Below are 18,814 nucleotides of genomic sequence, written 5' to 3' on the forward strand. Positions count from 1 at the left end.
CTCCTTGAATCCCCAAGTTCCATCTGCCTAAGGGCCCTCAAATCTGGAGTGTTCTTCTTTTCCCTCTTTGCCCTGCTAACTCCTACCCATTATTTAGGTCTCTGTTTAAATGTCACTTTCTCAAAGTAGACTTTGCTGATAGAAACTCCCTTTACCTCCCATAAAACTCCCAGAGAACCTTTTGTACTTGTCCAAGTGTAACAAAATTATATTGCACATAGTCGTTTGCTTAGTATCAAAACCCCGTTTTTCATTCATGTTTTCTCATGTGTTGTTATCACTGCCAAGTTTAACTCTGTGCCCATGGAAAACCGCTTTGCAAGCCTAACCACTAACTTTAATTTGTAGGGTTTCTGTCTTATTAACAGCAAACTCCTATTGTTCAAAGTCACTCATTCTACCCAAGAGGTATTACAGCATGGTTGGTAAATATGGGAACTCTGAGGCAGAGCACTATACATTTGAATCCTGACTCCACCACTTCTGGGCTGTGTGACCTTAGCAATCTTTCTGTCCCTCTTATTCCTAATTTAGGAAGTAGAGTTAATAACAAAACCTACTGATGCAGGATTTTCTCAGCCCCTTCACTGGACTCGCGGCAGGGATACTCCCTCTATTAGGCAGGCCAAGGTCGACCCCTTGCAGGAGGGAGCACACGAACAAGTGAGTGCAGAATCTGGCCGCTCCGGGTGCTGACACAGGAGCAAACTCTGTGCAGGGCCCATGGCCAGGTCAGGTGTGTCGCCTTGAGGGGAATGCAGCAGTACCCATGTGAGGTGGCCCACAACTCCGAAGCCCCAGAGGAGGTTTTACAGTGCTCCTTTAGTTGTGCCATTCACAGACGGCAGTGTGTTAGCAACTCAGTTGGCCCCTTGCCTCATCGTGTGAGGTGGCTGCCCTCTGCCGCTGATGGTGTGACAGCCTTTCTTGGTACCCGCACTCATTGGGTCCTGAGCTATTGTCCGGTGTCCAAGAAGAATGGGTTACATGGGGATGGGGAAGGCAGAGAATTTTGTTGAGCAATGAAAATGGTTCCAAAAGCCTGTCTCTTTCCCAAAGTCAGGCCGTCTCCTCCTCTACCAACTGAGTCTGTGGTCTTTAAAGGCACAGGATGGGGAGTGCATGCTGACTGGTTTGTCAATATGCAAAAAAGGCTAAAGTGAAGATACCACTCAAAGGTGGGCATGACAGTGTAGAAAACCAATTAGGAAAGGGTAGGTATATGTAAAATAGGTGAAGGTTGAGGATCAACCAGGAGAAAGCACGTCAAACAGGAAGACAAGTTCTTAACACAGTCTGATGATGTAACTTGTAGCTTGGCTTTCAGGCTTTAAACTGTCTTCGGCTTGAAGACGGGGTTTCACTGGGTACCCACCCCTAAGCATTTGGCTGCCTCCTGTAGCTATCGCTACTTCCTAGACGTTGTGAAAATCAAGTAAGTTAGCTTCTGTGAAGTGCTCTGTGCAGGATGATTGCATAGGAATCAGTACTTAACTGTTGGACATTATTCCTACTCGCCTTAACTCTGGTTGAGCTTTCTCCTAATTATGCCATTTCCCAGAATTCCCACCTTTATGGAGACTCTCAGGCTTCCTTATGTTTGGTGAATTTAGACAATCCCACAGATTTTAACTACCCTATCCATTAGAAGGATGCCAAAATTTCTAGCTCTAGTTTCTCCGCTAATTTATAATCCTACAGTTCCAGCTACTTACTGCCATCTCCAAGACACTTCTTGACACATCAAACACAATGCACCACACCCAAATTCATTACCCGTCAGACTAGTTCTTTCTTTTGACATCCATATTTCTGTTAATAGCAACCCAATTTCTTTTGTGAGGCTCAAAGTTTCTAATTTATCTATGTCTCTTCCTTCTCCCTTACTGCACGTCTCAGCAATTGCCAATTCCTATTGATTGCCTCTGAAATACCTCTTGCATCTTTTTCTTCCTTCTAATTCCCACTGCTACTGCCTAGCCTAGGTTCTCATTAATCTTTTTCTTGTCTGGACTGTAACAACAGCCTACTATCTTCCTCACAGTTTTAGACTAAGCTTAAACATAACAAGAAGCATTCTTCTAGAGTTAGACATTCATAACACATGTTTTTTCCTCCCCGCTCTCTCAATCCCTGTTTGTGTGATGTTTTGTGTCTTCCCTCCATGACATCAGAGACTTTTACCAACTAGTTCACCTCTGTAGCCTCAGCACCTAATAGTCCTTCTTAGTACTAGTTACTAGTAAATTTAGTACTATTATTAAATATTATTATAGTATGAACATGGCATATTATTAATATGGCTTATTGTTACTGAAAATAGTACTATTAAATTTTAAATGTTGATAAAATTATTTGCTAGGTTAATTATTGAATAAATCCATTTTCAGCCCTTGTTTTGATCTATAGTGCATACACTTCATCTACCTAAATTGGATTTCTGGTTAATTTACTCCCTGCTCAAACATCATCAGTGTTCCTAATCGATTACCTAATGTCTAATATCCCCATCCCAGAATACAAGGCCTCAATTAAGAGTACAAACTTACTTCTATGAAAGTTCTAGCCCACACTGAATATTCAATTTTTGTTTGTTTGTTTGTTTGGGGGCTTTTTTGTTTGTTTGTTTTTTGAGACAGAGTCTCGCATTGTCACCCGGGATGGAGTATAATGTCGCAATCTTGGCTCACTGCAACCTCCACCTCCCAGGTTCAAGTGATTCTCCTGCCTCAGTCCTCAGCCTCCCGAGTAGCTGGCATTACAGGCGTGTGCCACCATGCCCAGGTAATTTTTTGTATTTTTAGTAGAGACAGGGTTTCACTATGTTGGCCAGGCTGGTCTCAAACTCCTGACCTCGTGATCCGCCTGCCTTGGCCTCCCAAAGTGCTGGGATTACAGGCATGAGCCACCACTCCCAGACTAGAATATTCCATTTTTTTTTGAGACAGGGTCTCACTGTGTTGCCCAGGCTGGCGTGCGGTAGTGCGATCATAGCTCACTGCAGGACCTCCTGGGCTCAAGTGATCTTCTCACCTCAGCCTCGAGTAGCTGAGACTATAGATGCACACTACCATGCCTGGTTAATTTTTACATTTGTTATAGAGACGGAGTCTCACTATGTTCCCCAGGCTAGTCTCTGACTCCTGGGCTCAAGCAATCCTCCCTCCTCAACTTCCAAAAATGCTGGAATTATTCATTATGCTATTCATTTAACCTTACGAATGTATCTAAGCTCTTTAGAAAATATTAAAAATTCTTCGAATGCTTCATTTTCAAGCATAAAGCCCTTTTTAAAAGAAGTCTGGCTATCAGTTCAAAAGCTATAACCACCACTTCAAAAATCAACTATTACTCAATTACCTTTGTCTCCTTAAAACGGACATAGTTAGATAGCCAGTGTTAATTCCTCCTACAAAGATGAGCTTTTTTATTATAAATGAAAATATCCCTCTTTCACAAGATTACACAATAAAATGTTCACCATTTATTTGAAATGTTAATATTACATCTATTACCTAATCATGAAATAAAGAAATTGGCAAGAAAACAACTGAAAGGCTACTTTATTTTCTGAGCATTTTCAACCATAGCCTAAGGTTTTATCCCCAGCTATAAATGTACTTAATTAACCAAGAGCGGTGTGAAACCTAAAAGAGTCTATCTAGGAAATTTTCGTTTGTTACCTGTCATAGAACCTTTATAGTTATGTTGGACCTTCACAATAAAACATGGTACTCAGGAGCACAATTCAGTATTAGTCAGATTTGCTTTGGACTGCATCCAATGACTGTCATTTTGATGCTGATTTGCCAAGAACAAGGACCTATCCATGAGCCCTCAGAAGAGTAGGACAGGAAGGTCACATTGTAGAATAAAATAGGTCAATTTCCCATCTACCATTTTAAGACCAGGTTTCACAGCCTCACTCACAAATCTGATAGATAGCAAAGGCTATTCCTTGCATTCACAAGGTAGTTTTTTACCCTGTTTCAATTCATGTCAAACTTACAGTATGCTGACAAACTAAAAATTACTGGTCTCCAAAAACTTACTCTCTTGCTCTCTCAGTAGTAATTTAAACATGTAACCAAGTGTAAGAAATGCATATTCTTTACAAACTCTTTGAATTCAAGAAACAACTAATAACTAATCTATACTCTCAAATGTATAAATGTATAAATGGTTAGCCTATCTGGGAATTCTGCTGTTTAAAAGTTTACTGAATGGTGGTCGGGCATGGTGGCTTACTTCTGTAATCCCAGCACTTTGGGAGGACAAGGTGGGTGGATCACCTGCGGTCAAGAGTTCGAGAGTAGCCTGGTCAACATGGTGAAACCCCATTTCTACTAAAAATACAAAAAATTAGCAAGTCATGGTGGCAGGCACCTGTAATCCCAGCTACTCAGGAGGCTGAGGCAGGAGAATCGCTTGAACCCAGGAGGCGGAAGTTGCAGTGAGCCAAGATCATGCCATTACAATCCAGCCTGGGCAACAAGAGTGAAACTCCACCTCAAAACAAACAACCAAAAAAAGTTACTGAATGATATTTTCAATAGGTAGTCATATCTTGATTAACCTTATTCCTATTTTAGGTCAGAGACAGTGCCTAATTTTCTATTGCTGGTTTGAAACCCACTAATAGAAATCCAGCCACCTACACACTGCTTAGTTAGGAATACATTTTAAGCATTCAGAACCTACATATAATATTTTGACTTTTGGAATGTAAAATGAGCAGGAGAGTAGTAAAGAGTCAACATGCCACAAGTTAGCTTCACCATCTCACTGCTTTGAGAAATTGTAACTGATTGCTGCATCTCACCATTCCTACCCTAAATTAGTATTTTATTGCTTGCAAAATATTTTTTACTAGAATAGGAATGCTCAAAGCAGGTAGAAAGATACTCCTTGTTAGCCAAATATTGCTTGATAGTAATAATCAATAAATAATAAATATGTATACTATAAAAATAAATGAGATAAATTAAAACACTCATTTTGTTAAAAGAAAAAATAGGTATTTATCTGCTACAAAGGTGGGATGATCTGGAGTGTTCTTATCAGGCGTCTATCTGATGCCCAGGTAGGCAGTGTCAGAGAACAAGGAAAGGCCCGGAGACCCACTTGTAGCTGGAGTTTGCAGAAGCCGAGAGAAGTAGACAATAGTGGTTGCCAATGTATAATAATCCCTTTTTACCAATGGTGAGCAGGTATTTACTTTGCCTTAGGAAATATGTAACATTAACCTTTGAACCTTTTAATCAGTGGCAACTGATACTAACGCGAGACAGGTAAACCTTTCCTTATACTTTGGGAAAGAACAATTGACTACTGAAAAAGAGTCAGTGGTTCACAAAGACCAGTAAAGCAAACAAACAAAAAGTATATTTAATATATGGCCACTGCAGATCTAAGGGATGTAATTACCTAACAGGAGAGTAAATCCCCTGAGTCATTTTATGTTTTTACATGTAAAATGTTTTTTTCAGTTTGTGTTGATATTAACTCTATAAACTACTCATATTTTGGTCTATTCATTTATTCTGCCTGTAAAGATTTGCGTTCTGATTTGCCCTCACATCTGCGTTTGCTGGAGGAACAGATGCTCAGTTCCTAAGGGTCAGAGTTTGGCCTTTTCACTCCTATCACTAAACCAGAAAGAAACAGGGTTCCGAAGAATGGTGGCAGCTTTCCAATGGTTGGCCTGCACGTTTACATTTAAAGTAAGCAGGTGGCATCAATGGGCTGTCTAATGACTAACAAGATAAGAGTGCAATTGATCTTTTTATTAACCCGTCTCCCCAGGTGGGTGGCAGCCTGCTCCCCCCTCTGGGTTCAGTCACATTGTTCAGTTCCAGGAATCATTTTAGATCTTTTCGCTTTTTTGTCTGAGCTGATACTTAAAACACAGGGACACAAGCGCTAATATCCATCTCACCTAAATTCTGTTCTCTCTGTATCTGCAAATTGGTAAATGCCTTCATCATTTGAATCTAATAAAAAAAAAATGCACATGCTAATGCATTTTCAATTTCATTGATAATCTTTTCATGCTGAATTTGAACTGTGGATTTGTCTCCCTTCTAGGTTACAGACCACTTACTCTAAACTTCACAAATGGTTCTGAAGAGTATGGAGCCTACATAGACTCATAAGGTAAATGATTAATTTCGAAATAAGACATAATAGCTTCAATTATGTTATGAATTCAAGCACTGCCTAAATGTATTTGCTTTATCTATTGGCAGTTTTCTAAGTTCTGATATTGGATGATCTTTTATTAAACGTGGAAGATAAAATCATGATCCTGGGTGGAGATGAGAGAAGAAGAAACTACACGAATGGGTTACCTCTCTCCATGGGTCGGGTTATTTGTTGTATGTTGCTTAAGACTGGCTGTCTACCTATCTAGATTTCTTACAAAATTATGCTAGTGGTCTTAGGCATTTTTCTGCCTTGGAGTATTCTTGGACATCACAAATTACATAGGCAAGTAGAGATCAATTAAAGTTGCTATTTTCATAAATGAAGCCAGAAATTATTAGGATGCATTCCTTTGTAGAAGTAGGATAAGGTACAAAATATCCTGTGGTGGTGTTAGATGAGGAAGTGTGGGATGAAGGGATTTAGAGAGGATGGCCTCACATTTCTATTTCTCTGAATCATAGTCATCATTTGCTTTCCTGGTTATTACTAAGTAATTATACATTCCTAGAAGCTATGAATTCTATATTAAAGTGGACTCATACAGAATCTTTAATTCCACCTATAGCAAAATGATTAAAAGCCTAGCTTTCAGAGCCAACCTAAATTCAAAGTGTGATTCTGTCATTTACCAGCTATGTGGCTGTTGGCTCCACATCTCTTATTTGCAAAATGGGATAAGTTGTCATATCTACTTTCAGGAGTTGTGGCATAGCATAAACAAATTAGTAGATGTAAAATGCTGCAAATATTGCCTGGCACCTAGTAAGCACTAAATTTGCTGGTTTCACAAAGCTCTATTTTTTGATCTCCTCACTTTACGGATTGTTTGACTAAATCTCTATTTTCAACCTCCTCACCTTACTTGCTTCAGGTTCTGAATTCTTCCATAGTCCACCAACTTGGAGGCTATAGGAATTATTAAGGGAACCAAACTCTCAATTCCATTTTAGCAGGCTCTCTCCTATATTTTCACGTAAATGCCAGGAAAGAAAATAATTGGCATCCCATTGCCCTTTGAATGGGTTCCTGGCTCGCTCTAGGTGGTGTGACGTGTAAAGTGACCTGAAAGTGGGGTGCCTGCCAGCTCGGCGCACAGCACAGCGTAGTTGGAGAATCAATTACAAGGCTTGTCACCATTTCAGAAACATGCAAACATCAATTGGCATAGAGTTTCAGGAAGCAGAATAAAAAGGAACCTACAAAACAAAAAGCCTTTCAGGGGGATGCAGGCACAGTTCTTCCAAATCACAAACGGATGATTATGATCACCATTAGCACTTAATGAGCCTACATAGGGCTAATGACTTCATCTGCCAGTAGATTTGCCAATAATCCATGTTGCCACTCATGTTCATCCTTCTCTTCTAAGAAACATTACCATGGTGTTAAATCATGGGATTTCCCTCTCCTCTACTAGCAAAAACATATTTCTCAATTCTACCATCCCCTAGTTTTCTTTCAGAAGTAAGGTAACAAATTAGAGAAAAGAAAATAACACCCAGGGATGGCTTATACAGCCCTGGAACACCTGGGTTTAATCCAAAATTGGTCATTAACTATTCTCTGACCTAGTTTTCTCATCTTCAAAACGTAATCAGTCACTATCCTATTTACATTTACATAGTGATATATCACTCTTCTATTTCCAAAGGTAATATTAAAGATGAAAATATGTGAAATTGATATTTTGACATAAGTAGAGATATCATTTATTATATGTAATTTAGGTATTTATTACAAATGCTAGAATTTATTATAGCTATATTTTCTTTTAATAACTAAAATGTGGAAAATGGCATGTTAAAGTTTAAATGAGTTATCTGCTGAGCTACTCAAAAAACTATTAATGAGAATGAGATATAAGACCTAAACTGAAGTTAGATCTTTTTACAATTAACCATACTATTATAATTTTTATATTAGTCAACAGTAAATTTTACTGTTAAAATCATTTAAAGGGGCAAATGTTGGCAAAGTAGAAGTAATATCGTGAAGAGCATATATTAATAATCGGTTATTTATTGAAAGAAAAAAGTTGTTACAATAGATACCATTCCCTATGATGATTCCTATGTGAATTTTTTTTCTTTTCCTTGTTTTAAAAATATAATTCAGTAAACATAGTAGATCTTAAAAGTATATAATATATTGGAGCAAGGCAAGTAACAGTTACTGTGGAAGGGATAATATTAGATATTAAGAGAGTGCTTCAGGGTAATACTTCAGAAATTCAGAATTGTTTTATGTTAAAATATTTCAGCATAATTTCTCTGGCATCTTTGTGATATAAATAAACTTTATTTTCTATGATAGTGCAAGAAGCATAAATGGGTAATGTCTACTACCTATAACCAGCATTTCAGGAAACTGTCACTGTTTAAAATCCATGGCGGGGACTGCATTTTTGGGCTCTAGTCCCAAATCTGCATGTGAACTTCCTGAGTCATCTTGAGTAATTAGCATCTCTCTGACTGAAATTTTTGATATACAATTTGAAGAAATGGATGAAGGGACCTCAAAGAAAAAGGCTGATTTTTAGAAAAAAACTTCCAAGCAACAAAAATGGTTAGCAGTTTTTAACATGCACAAATTAACATTCTGCTATTTGTCTTTCCTTACATGTATGCCTATGCCTCTCATACGGTTTGTATCTGTGTCCCCATCCAAATCTCATGTTCAATTGTAATCCCCAATGTTGGAGGTGGGGCCTGGTGGGAGGTGATCTGACCATGGGGGTAGCACCCTCTCTTTGGTGCTGTTCCCCTGATACCATTCGCAAGAGATCTGGTTGTTTAAAAGTCTGTGGCACCTCTCCTGTCTCTCTCTTCCTCCTGCTCTGGCCATGTAAGGTGGCGTGCTTTCCCGTCACCTTCCACCATGATTGTAAGTTTAGGCCTCCCCAGAAGAAGATCCTGCCATGATTCCTATACAGCCTGAGGAACCATGAGCCAATTAAACCTTTTTTTTTTTTTTTTTTTTTTTTTTTTTTTGAGACAGAGTCTTGCTCTGTGGCCCAGGCTGGAGTACAGTGGCTTAATCTCTACATACTGCAACCTCTGCCTCCAGGGTTCAAGTGATTCTCCTGTCTCAGCCTCCAAAGTAGCTGGGATTACAGGTATTCACCACCACATCCAGCTAATTTTTGTATTTTTAGTAGAGACAGGGTTTCACCATTTTGAACAGGCTGATCTCAAACTCCTGACCTCAGGTGATCCATCTACTTCAGCCTCCTAAAGTGCTGGGATTGCAGGCGTGAGCCACCACACCCGGCCAAACCTCTTTTCTTTATAAATTACCCTGTCTCAGATATTTCTTTATAGCAATGTGAGAATGAAATAATACAGCCTCTACACCCCCTGATCTCATCATTTTAGGAATCGTGACCAGGTGTGGTGGCTCATCCCTATAATCTAGCACTTTGGGATATCAAAGCAGGAGGATCACTTGACCCCAGGAGTTAGAGACATGCGTGGGCAACATGGCAAAACTCTGTCTCTATTAAAAAAACAAAAACAAGGCCGGGCGCGGTGGCTCAAGCCTGTAATCCCAGCACTTTGGGAGGCCGAGACGGGTGGATCACGAGGTCAGGAGATCGAGACCATCCTGGCTAACACGGTGAAACCCCGTCTCTACTAAAAATACAAAAAAAAAACTAGCCGGGCGAGGTGGCGGGCGCCTGTAGTCCCAGCTACTCGGGAGGCTGAAGCAGGAGAATGGCGTGAACCCGGGAGGCAGAGCTTGCAGTGAGCTGAGATCCGGCCACTGCACTTCAGCCTGGGCGACAGAGCGAGACTCCGTCTCAAAAAAAAAACAAAAACAAAAACAAACAAAAACAATGAAAGGGTTAGTTTAAATTGGACCCTCCTCATATTCCACAAAAGTTTTTAAGTCACAAAAAAAGTGTAAGCTAAGTTTAACTTTTATTCTTACCCACTAGATATTTGGAGACTTTTTTTCTTATCATTTAACTAATTTCACTGGGGGAAGGTCTGTATTACCTCCAAAACTTTCCCACAATATGAAAAGAAGATAAAGTGTGACCCCTATACTTTGCAGTTTGTTTATAGAAGTAAAATTAACCATATACAAAACTAAATATTAGCACCAGAAAAAGTATACATATATGTTCCCTTCAGTATAATAAATTATGAATTTTATAGGAATTCTGATGGAATAAGTGGCATCAAAGATGTGGTTTTAATAATGAATACTTTGGATACATAGTGCTTTTGGGGGCTAAATAAACAGTGATACTATGGATTTATGTTATCCAGGGTCTGTGTAATATGCTGTTTGATCGCTAAAAGTAAGACAAAGGTATAACGCAAGGGGCTGGGTAATTCACTATGAAGACAGGTGAATCCTAGGAAGTCTTTCACTCTTGCACATTCAGTGAAAGTGCCGATAGGCATCCCACCAAAATCCCCAGTGTGGCCAGAGTCTGAAGCTTTCTTCTTATATAGCAGCAGTGAGAATTTCAGGATGAGTGGAAAAAATTCATTCACTTCAGAGAGAACTACAATTACAACAGTTGAATTATGGCCTTTATTTGTTTTACTTTATTTATTTATTATTGAGACAGGGTCTCACTCTGTCACCCAGGCTGGAGTGAGGTGATGCAATCACAGGTCACTGCAGCCTTGACCTTCCAGGGTCAAGTGATCCTTCCACCTTAGCCTCCCAAGTAGCTGGGACTACAGGCATGTACCACCATTTTTGTATTTTTTGTAGAGACAAGGTTTCACCATGCTGCCCAGGCTGGTCTCGAACTCCTGGGCTGAAGCCATCTTCCCATTTCAGCCTCCCAAAGTGTTGTGATTACAGGCATGAGACACTGTGCTTGGCTCAGTTATGGCTTTTAAGACCCAAATGTTGGTCTTGTGTGCAAAGCTGTATGAGTAATCCCATTTCTCTGAATAGAAAACCAGAGTTTCTGAGGCTTATCAAGCATAAGCACTCCACCTCCAATGGCTCAGTTTCCCTAGTTCTCCCTGTTAATCCATCAAGTTGCTTTCTTTTGGTTTCTAACCAGGCTCAAAGTGAACCAGTTGAGAAAGCTGGTACCAGTGACTTTAACAGAGAGAGACTGGAGAGTATAGATGAGTCCATACCTAGGTCTAAGAATAAACCATTTGCCATCTGAGAAAGAAATGAGATCATTTTCTTATTAATAATCCAAAATTTGACTCACAGAAGGAAAACCAAAACTTGATATTGGTTTTGAAACGTTAATTTGCATTGTGTTGAAAACTGATGAGTATGCCAATGAAAATAATCATACTACTATTAGGTACTGAGAGTTTATTGTGTACCTACCATTCTATTATATGCTTTAATTTATTATATGTCATTTAATTCTCACAAAATTCATATTAGAAGAAAGTATTGACCCCAGTCTAAAGATAAAGAAATAGGCAGAGAAATTTACTTTGATGAAATTAACAAGTAGCAAGCGGCAGAGCCAGGATTTGAACCCACATCTCTCTGAGGCCAAAGGCTGTGCTCTTTCCATTATGTACACTACCTTTCTCACAGTGCTGTCTCACTGTCTAGTGATGCTTTTGTTATATGCTCAGATACCAGGAAGATGACTGAGTTGACAGTTTTATTGCATGTATGTACATTAACATCAACCAATACTTATTATTTAGTCCCATGAAGTCAGTGAATGTTTTGCAAGCAGATGGGCTACAGATTCAGAAAAATCAATGAATATTTGAGCAAGCAAGTGAATTATGAAAAGTAAAAGCATTATATGTGTTTTTTCCAGGAAGTAAAGGGAAAGCTATAGTGTTAATAAAACAGACCCAATGCTTATGACTTAGAGTCCCCCCCAAGTAAAAATCAATCTGACTGTAAGTTAGGTTGATTTTGTTCATTCTATAAACTTATTTCTGAATGGAGCTTCTTAATTTTGACATTCACAATACAGAATCTTGTTCATGGCTCTTTACTTTCAAATTTAAGGCCAGCTTACTTCTTAATCTCTTCTCATTTATTATTCACTTTCATATAAGACTCACCTTGTTTTCACATACTTCATGTTCTTACACACTCGCTAACAGATAGCCCTCACTTTCTGGAAGATCTTCCATTGATCATACCTTTTTTCTTGTTCCTCAAATCTTTATTGTACTCAGCTTCTAGGATCTGAAGTTCTGACTTTGCTCAAAGCCTTCCCAATTAATTAGATATAAAATACTACAGTCCTTCTATGGAAATCATCTTTCCTCTAGAGTCAAAGGCATTACCAACGGTGAAATGTATTCATTTTGTATATAGCAGTAATTTCAACAGTTAGATTGCACTTTTCATTGATTTCTTTTTGTCTGGTTATAATAGAAATACTATCGTAGAAAATTTGTAAATATCAAAACATACGAAGAAGAAAATGAAAGCCATTGTTTATGCCAGAGAAGAGCATTGCTAACATTTTTTTTTTTTGTATTTCTTTCTAGCCCTTTTCTGTTTTCACCACATGTGGTTATGTTTAAACTTAAACTCTCTCTGCCTTAATACATTTTTATTCTGCTTTCTTTTCTTTAAAATTGGACCATCTAATATTTGGTTTCACCCAGTTCCTTAGATTCATGAGAGCCAAGTAACCAGTAGGAGATTTTGCCATTAAGAGGACTGGTCAAGCATTGACTCATAGAAGCCTAGAAGTATTTATATTTCTGGGCTTGTTTACAAATATAAATCCTATACAGTCTTACGCGCAACTCTTGAATAATTCTTCTCTTTGCTTCCATCATGTGTTAATTTTTTGTTAATTAAAACCACTCTATTTTATCTCATAGAAGTTAGAAAAATATATGAACATTACATTATAAAGACAGGGCATTATAAAATAATACATCTGTCTTTCAGATTTGTAAATTAAATTATAAATCTAAAAAACTATTTTGTATTCATGTAATGTAGTATACACCTTCTCTGGGTTCTCTCTTCTCTCCATTGGTTCATGTTAGTGTATGGAAGATTGTTTTCTTGTTCAGCTTTCCCTTTAAAGGGATCTAGCCCATCCCTCCCCACCTCCACCCCAGCTTATTTCAACAAGACTTTGTCAGTTTTTATCCAGTGAACATACATTGTGCGAAAACCTAACTTTCTCCTTACGACTTATCTGTCCAATTACGGGATTCAAGTTTTTATCATTTAGCTCATTAGGAAAGACTTTACTCTTAAATAATTACTATGCATCTCATTTCTTCCACCTATTAAAAATAATGTTTGATTATTCCACCCAGGTTTAGACATTTATCTGGTCTGGATTTGTTTACTAACCAAACTTTTAAAGACACCAATTTTTCCCCACAAAAGCAATTAAAATGTGACTCTCAAGGGAGAAACAGCTTTACATGATTTTACTGAACAGCTTTCTCTCAACTGCCCTGATACAAAGTGTATCCTCAGCATCCAGCACATGGCTTGTCATCATTAGTTGTTCGTAAATGAATAAATAATACGATTCGACATATGAAAACCCATCCCCAAACAAGCAGGACTACTGACTTGTAAGGGCTAAAAACTTTCATAGCTTCAATAAAAGGTAAAAATCTTTCATTCTACAAAAATATGTTTCTTTAAATACCACTTTTGAATCGCCTGCCTGTGAGAATAGCATTTCCTGCACTTTATATATTTTTCACCCTACCTAAAAGAGATATCAGAGACTATCCAAGTTAAATCCTAATTCTGGAACTATTGGAAAACTGCTAAGTATATTCATGCATTAGTTGAGTAGATTTTGCAGATGAAGATATGGAAGCTGAAGTATGAGCACCATTGAGAAGGAGCATGAGACCTGAACAGGGTGAGAGTATTGAAGTTCCCCAGGCAATGGAAATTCAAGAGGACAATCATGAGGTGTCAGGACAATCAAGACACAGCAATATTTTAAAATGCAGACATTCTACATCAAGGCAGATATTGCCAGCAAGAGGTCTGTGTTTTATTGAAGTCTAAACTAATTCCCCTTGTTTTATGCTCCTGAATGGTTCATTTGCTTTGGGAGCCTCAGGGGTAAAAGGGAAGGGAAACAAATTAAGTAAAACTGCAAAGACCTGTTAAAACTACACAAGGTGTCTCTAGCTCTCTTATTGTTATGTGATACATTGCGGAAAAAAATCTGTGGGAATTCCACTCTGACTAACTGCATAACAACTCACAGCTGATTAAGTTAACCTTTGAAACATGCAATGTAAATACAGAGAAAACCAAACTTAATATGCAATAGCATAAACTAATCATTGTTTCATTTTCTGGAAATTGCATTGGCACCAGGGTGAGAAGTAGATGAAAAACCGTGGAGAAAAACAAAGACATCTCTCGGTAAATCAGTAAGTTTACAGATTAATGGAGAGCCAGACATTGCTGTTAAGGACTTAATATGCAGTGATTATGAGCCTGACCTTCCATAACAGCAGCCACTTAAGCGTTCCAGTGGTGGGGAGACTCACATATGCGCCTAGAGACAGAAGAAAAGAGAAACATTTATGGCTTTTGCACACCCAACATACACAAAAACACACCCTCTCTTAATCTCTGTCTATAAAACTTTATTTACATAGTTGTAAACTGGGAAATCTCAAGCATAAAACTCTGTCTGTATTAAATATACAATGGTTTAGTGGACTGGTGACTATGACTACAGCAGGCTTGCTGATTTTTGCTTTTCCTGGCAGCAAATGATAAAACGTCTTAGGGAATCCATATCTCTAAAGCCAAAAAGCAGCTCCCAGTCATTTGTGGCATCATTAGCAATGTTGTGATGTCCCTTAAGGACAAAACACATAAATGTTATGTCACTTACAATTGTGTCAAGGAGAAAACCAAAATGAGCTTGCAAAGTCATGCACCAGCTCAATTTTGGAAGGAAAAAAAAAATCTTCCTTTGAAGGAAATGAAATCAATCCTCAGTTCAAATTAAATTTGGACTATTCTCTGAAGCTCCAATACACAGCTCCAATAACAATCAGTACTTACGGACTTAAGGTGCTGGCAAATAATATTTCGTTTAAAAGGAACTGAATGAGGATTACTGACAGAGAAAGTTTTGATGCTATTTTGTCATTAGTTAAAGTTAAACCATGGCATTATTGGCTTAGTCTTGAACATCTCAATCCTCACTCTTTTTTTTTTTTCTTTTTCTTCTTCCTTTTTGAATACACTAGAAGTATTTGTCTGATTAGGCTTGTGACTTAACCTTATTAAAACCTTGTCATGCAAATGTATCATAAGTGTAGCATGAAGATTTCTGTCTCATGCAAAATTTAACTTAAATTCTATTGGCATGAAATTGTTATGTACAAACCTTCTGTTTGGTTTGCTGACATTCTTCTTAGTCTGCTCTCATGGTGATTCATTATCTTGTGATATAGATTTCCAAGTATCATCTTTGTATTGATTTTTGTATCTTTAATAACCACTCCACAGAAGATGGCTCCACTGGTGTCATTGATCGCATCAAAAATTCAAGGCTTACAGAAATACTAGAGGGCTAATTGGTAGCAGAACATTTCAGACTTAGTCTTAATGCAGTCTTAATCTTCTGTATTAAACCTACCTGAAGGTTTCCTCTTGGAATCAGCCAGGAAAAATGTAGCACTTCGTTGAAAAACACCTGGTGGGAGCAATGCAAGAACATTACAATCAATGGACTACAAACTTGAAAATGTCACAAAACATTTAGATATCAAGAGCGATCCTTTCTTCATCGGGTCCTCCATATCTGGAATGCTCCTTCCTTTTCTTTTCTATGGCCTCTGGCTCCACCAAGCCAGATTTGCTTATACATTTTAGAACAGAAACTGTCAAAGTTCCCATAATTTTAAAGTCTGTGCCATTCTGTGGTTTGATCAATAGGTGAGATTCCTTTGCAGAAAGTCAGGGTGAACATCCTGTTTGTGGAAATGATGAAACAACAAATTCAAGACCACAGGTGTAAGGCCAGCAAGCCCAAAGACCCGTTAGATGACCAGGTTTCTCATCCTCTAACTTGCTTCCCTCTTGCGCCCAGTTCTCAGAGCATACAGACCTGGTTTAGGCAATTAGAAACCTAACCAGGAGAGAAACAAGTACTTTCTGTAATGCTCAAGAGGAACTTGATCATGAACTTGAAACTTCGACTCCTTTTATTCTTTCCCAGGTTATTTTGTGAACTTACTCTGACAGTCAGTGTATCAAAGCACAGATTAGTATAACCTGGTACCTTCCCTAGAGGACCTTATTCTCAGAAGCCTGTGGGCAGAATGTGGAAAGGAAACTAGGACGTCTTAGAAAGATAAGGAGAAGGCAGGATGCACAAGGATGTAGGCTTTGGAACTGGCCAGACCTGAATTCTATTCCATCTCCAACATTGTGCTGTGTGGCACTTGGCAGATCACTGCCTCCCTAAAAAATGGCAACCGTGAAAACTTTCCTTCTCATAAGAATAAAATGCGCCAATGCACAGAAATCCCGGTACTGAGCTTGTTGTCTGTGTTTCACTGAAAAACACCTAGTGTTTTCAACACAGAAGTATGCTACGTATTAGAAGACCATAAAGAAAGAAGCCCTGTGTTCTGTTTATTTGTTTTTTATTTTCTCTCTCTAGGAGTTGAAGAAGTCATTTTTGAAAGGTGGAAAAGGGGAAGTAATACAAGAAAATTTGTATATGTTCTGTTTCTTAGCAGGATTTGAAACAAAGAACTAAACATATATGCTGTTCAGCATTATTGTAGATACAGCATCAAACACTCAGAGGAATTTGAAATGTGAAAGACATTGGAGTTAGAGTGATGATTTTAGAAAGACTGGAAATAGGAAAGGATGAATCAAGGATGAGGTCATAGTGAGATATTGTAAAGGATGTGGTGAATTTTTGATATTTAGATTCTTGAATCTTGAGTGAATCCTTGATCACCAGAAATTGGATGAATTCTTAAATCACCAGAAATTATGGTTGTAAGTTTCAAACTTTCTGATTTTAAAAAGGAGGTTTAATAACCTCATAAACAAAAAGCCTAATAAATGTGGAAGGGTCTTAGTAATTAATTTTAAGTATCAATGAACTCTTAGAATTTGTTACTGAGATTGTCTTCAAAGTGTTACATAACAACACAAGTGTGGGCCTCAGTTTACCTAGAATATGGTATTTAAGGAAATGGCAAATGCTTGTATTGTACGATGCTTTTTCTTTTCTCCTTTCTCTTTTTTAAGAGATGGGGTCTCTGTTGCTTAGGCCGGAGTGCAGTGACACCATCATACCTCATTGTAGCCTCGACCTCCTGGGCTCAAGTGATGCATCCATCTCAGCCTTCTGAGTAGCTGGGACTACAAGTGTGTGCCACCATATCCAGCTAATTTTTTAAATTATTATTATTATTATTTTGTAGAGACAGGATCTCGCTTTGTTGTCCAGGCTAGTACCAAAGCCCTGGCTTCAAGCTGTCCTCCTGCCTTGGCCTCCCAAAGTGCTAAGGTTATAGGCATGAGCCATTACTCCTGGTCCAACAAATCATTTTTTTTACTCAAGTCATTATTTCTGTTGCATAATTATGTGCATCATAAAACTTAGTCATGTATTTGGCCCCATAAATCCCCATCTGCTTATGAAATTTTCATTTATACTTTCATCACATCCTCCTTTCCTAAACAGGCTACAGTTTTCAACCCAGGAGAGCAAAACCTTTTCAGGCAGTTTTATTATGGGTGGTTTGACCATCATTGTGTAACTACCTTTTGAGCTGCCCTCCCACAAAATCGTTCTTGATTTTGCTGCAGTTTATAAAAGAACTTGTTATCACACCTGTCTGCTCTTCCTTTTGTCTTGTTTTCTTCCTCTTTGCTCTCTTCCTCTCTTTTTCTTTTGTAACTTCATTCCTTCCTAAGTTTCTACTTTATTTCCATGACTCTTCTCCCTTGCTCTCTTCTTCTCTCCCTTGTCATGTTATTACCTGAACTGAAGCCCAATGCACAGAGTTGTAAGTTTAATTCGAATTTTATTTATCCTTTGGATATTTACATAATACCCAAACGCATCCCCCAATATAGTGCTAAATTCATTTTCTATCTTTCACAAGAAAGGTGTAAAATATGAAAGGAAACAAAAATTCTGCCTAATGCCTAATACAAAGTACAGTGAAGATAATTTTCCAAGTGCTGAAAAATTTCTTTTTTTCCTAAACCTTTGCCTTTCTTTCCTCTGCAATATAATAAAAAGGTCTCTTGACCACAGAGACCTTTGCTCAGTAGGAAGTTAATATGGAACATGAACATTAGTTTTCTGTTTCCTATTTTTAAAAACTTCAAAATACTTAAAAAAAGAAATTAATAAATAAATTAATTTATGTATTAATTTTCTTTTTTGTATGCTGGGAAAATTTAGACACTCCATACTAATCAGCTTATTGTTTCTGACAATTTTTCTTTTCTTTTTTAGTAGTAGTATCTATTCTTTACCATTCTCAGAGAATTAAGCTTTTGCTTATTAAAACAATGCTATTAAACAGTATTAGATTATTGACTAATAATCAAAGAACTGAAATATAGTAAAATGTCACTAGCAAAAAAACTTTTTTTCTTCCTTTTTGTTAAATTCCTCTTTAATAGTTGTTAAAACTAC

General features: G+C 37.9%; 1 protein-coding gene across 18 annotated transcripts in view; it reads left to right on the top strand.

The window, feature by feature from the left end:
* The window catches only part of ADGRL2 (adhesion G protein-coupled receptor L2), a 684,558-nt gene that overhangs the window by 134,027 nt on the left and 531,717 nt on the right, over positions 1-18,814 (top strand). For all 18 annotated transcript variants that reach the window (XM_050769910.1, XM_050770082.1, XM_050768737.1 and 15 more), the window contains one exon: positions 6,088-6,156. The gene's annotated coding sequence lies outside the window, so the exon portion shown is untranslated. The remainder of the gene's footprint in view (positions 1-6,087; positions 6,157-18,814) is intronic.

This window comes from Macaca thibetana, chromosome 1 (assembly GCF_024542745.1).
Source record: "Macaca thibetana thibetana isolate TM-01 chromosome 1, ASM2454274v1, whole genome shotgun sequence".
Lineage (NCBI taxonomy): Eukaryota > Metazoa > Chordata > Mammalia > Primates > Cercopithecidae > Macaca > Macaca thibetana.